The 3304-nt window shown below is 43.3% G+C and overlaps 1 protein-coding gene across 1 annotated transcript in view; it reads left to right on the top strand.

The window, feature by feature from the left end:
* The window catches only part of Lig4 (DNA ligase 4), a 15528-nt gene extending 12718 nt beyond the window's left edge, over positions 1–2810 (top strand). Inside the window, exon 2 of the transcript XR_002025209.2 lies at positions 2194–2810. The gene's annotated coding sequence lies outside the window, so the exon portion shown is untranslated. The remainder of the gene's footprint in view (positions 1–2193) is intronic.
* Positions 2811–3304: the final 494 nt, after the last annotated feature.

The raw sequence follows: 3304 nt of genomic DNA, 5'->3' as shown, positions 1-3304 counted from the left end.
AGCTCTTTAACATGAAACTTTTCCCATTGTTTTCCATGTGAATTATACTTCAAGAATTTCCACAGAGGAAAGACCTCAATACATTTTTAAAGAAAAGAATATTGCAAGAAGAACAATTTTAAAGCCTGTGAGGGTGACCCAATATTAAAAATACATTTTGTGATTTCATTAATAGATCAAAGGCAGTATTGAAAAGTTGGTTTATGCAATGCAACATCATTATTTGTTAGGAATTAAAATTAAATAACATAGAGACTCAAGTATTACAATAGTTCAAAAAAAAAAAAAAAGCAAACATCTCTGTACATTCTAGAATGATGGTGTCAACCCAGGACAAGTTTTGAAATTTTCACATAAAAATGGACAGAATAACTAGACAGCAGCCAAAACGCCACAGACAACATTTACAAAGGCAGTGAAGGATGAGGACCACTTACAAACCAAATATACAAATAAATAAGGGCAACTGGGTAGACTGCAAGATGGGCAAGGCGTTAGAATTCAAGGGGAGGAAGCGAACATATTATGTGAGGGCTGTGAGAAACACACGAACCAGATATTCAACAGTTGTGGCTGGAAAGCACAGTATCCTGGACTGAAAACAACCACTCAAGTGGAGAGCGATTTTGTCCAATCAAATAGTTGGCGGGGAAAAGAGTCCCAGGTAAATCCAAAGGGTCTGGAAATGTGTGAATTCTCAGAATCGGATCCACTGTTGACACTTTCTTGGACAGGACCCCATACTGATGACACACTTCTGGGAATGGCATAAAAATGATCCAAACAGGACAAACATATACAAAGGAAATAAGAAAAATGGAGAGGAAAATTGTAGAAAGCAAATGTCTTTGGAAAGCGTCAGCAGTGGAAGTTCTGTGCCAGGAAGACCAATCACCACTAGTACACTTTCTTCTGATGTCCGGAGGAGCCCAGCTCTTCTAAAGGTGAGCTACCAAAAGATATTGGAACTGAATATACAAAAATATGAATCAAAGTCGTTGAAAGAATAACATCTTCATGAAAATGAAATATTACATGAAAGATGGTCCTAAGGCATGAAAACCTGAACACTGTGATTTCAAATCAAGCTCAAAGATTTTTTTTAAGATGTAAGATGTGAAATATTTCAGAGAGTGAGACATATGCAGAAATTAAGTGACACACTCAGCAGTTGGATACAGAGGAATGCTCTACATCTATTGGTAACCTATACCCATGGAAGAATTATTTTAATGATGGGCTACATGTTATTTGGCTTTTCATCTCTGCAACAAAATGACTGGAAGGCTGTTTTGGAGGTTGGCTGGCTTAGTGCTTTCGTGCCTTTTGCACAGCAGCTCTTCCTAACCCAAAAGTGTGGTGGGCAAAACTCTCAGCTTCCCACAGAGAACAAAAGAAAGTGGGAGGAAATGACCTGCACCAGGACGCACCCCCAGGGACCCTCTCCCAGTTTACCAGGCTGTCCCTGGCCCTCTCCTTAGGAGGGAGAAGAAAGAAACAGTAACATTGCAAAGATTTGAAGCTTTTATCTATCAGTGTGAGTGCCACCCAAATCCTTAGGAGGAATCTGAGAAGGTCTTTGTAGCAGAGACTCTGCCAACTTGGACAGAGAGAAACAGGGAGAGTATAAAACGAGAGGAAGCAGAGGGAGCCCTGGAATTCAACTGGCAGGAAGCAGGCTCAGAAAACCACTCCCCAGCGCACCAATAGCTCCTTCCATGGAAACAGAAGAATAACTCAGCAGCATTGTCTTGAGCCCAGACGGTAGAGCCAAGAGCCACAGAAGGTTTTCCCGAAGCTTCAGAAGCACACCATGGAGTTCTGAAATCTCAGAGGTGGCTGGGTCTGGAGTGTGTGGCACTGGAAATTATTCATGGTGCAATGCTTGGTTCAAGGGCACTAGGACTAAGGGTGTGAGTGCTACCCACCCCAAGGGACCTGGATAACATATAAGGGCTAGATAACAAGAGCTGTGGTCATCTCTTGTTGCTTTGCTACTACTACCTTCTGCCCACCAGGGGCTCTTTCTCCTCTGTAATACCTGTCTGCCATGCCTGCTTTTGAGTCATCCAATTATGAAGCGAAACCTACAAACCATGAGCTAAACAAGCCTTTCCTCCCTTACCTTTGGGTGCCTGGTATTTTGTCTTAGCAAGGAGAAAAATAACTAAGACACACAATGTCTCGTTTCAGAATGCCTGGGAACAGTGTCTTCAAGACTAGCCATTGCCCTAAACATTGGTCACCTGAAATTCCAGGAAAAGCAGAACCTTGACGACCACTCCATGATGAGATTGCCTCCCTCAAACAGGAACAATTATCCCATGCAGGAAACTGAGGCAGCCTCCTCACTCTCCCACAGCAAGGACAATAGTGTCGACAGGAAGCAAATTGCCTCTCTAGCCATGGAGATTCCTCGGGAGCTATGAAAACCAGAATCGAGATAAGGATCAACCCACAGGGCCCTGGTCCACCCTACCTACTCCTTGACAGCTCACCTTGTGCTCACCTTGAGCATGCCAGTCTGAACCCCTGCATCACAGTTGCTCTAGGTGGAGACTTCTCCTATTTTCTTTTACTATCTAACTCTGCCTAATAAACATTTCTATGCCTCACATCAATACATCCTGAAATTCACTTTCTCCAACAGAAGTCAGCACACTTATTACCTACCCAATGGGCAGAGTGGGTTGAAGTCCCCATCCCCTCTTTGGGACCTCCTTGGACCCATCTGGTGATTTACTCATGATCTCTGTCTTCTGCTACTTATACTCTTTGAGAATACCCCCTATTTGACTGTAAGCAGACCTACAATTTTCTTATCAACAGGATATGAAAAAGTTAATAGATTGTCACTCCTATGATTGCAAATAGTCTCCTTCTTACTAGCAGACTTGCTGCAGTCTCTCCCTCTTTTTCTCTCCCACACACCTCTTTTCCTCTTCCTTTCCTCTCTCCCTCACCTTGCTGACTGCTATGGTTTAGACCTGAATGTCCCCAAAGACACATGTTAAAGGCTTTGTGGCACCACTGGGAGGTGGTGAAACCATTAAAAGGTGGGTTCCAGGGAGAGGAATTTAGGTTATTGAGACCATGTCTTTCAGTGGGATTATGGGAACCTGGGCCCTCCCTCTTTCTTTCCCTTGCTCTCTGGCTTATAACATAAGTGGATTGCTCCACCACATACTTGTGCCATGATGTGCTTCACTGTCAAAGACCCGAAGGAATGGGACTAAGCAATCTTGGACTGGAACGTTGGAAACTATGAACCAAAAGCAATGGTAAGCTGACTGGTGCACTGGCA

The sequence above is a fragment of the Fukomys damarensis genome, unplaced genomic scaffold, assembly GCF_012274545.1.
Source record: "Fukomys damarensis isolate Sample0158 unplaced genomic scaffold, DMR_v1.0_HiC HiC_scaffold_6, whole genome shotgun sequence".
Classification (NCBI taxonomy): domain Eukaryota; kingdom Metazoa; phylum Chordata; class Mammalia; order Rodentia; family Bathyergidae; genus Fukomys; species Fukomys damarensis.
Note: the sequence above shows the minus strand (reverse complement) of the source record. Positions and strands in the feature narration are given on the sequence as shown.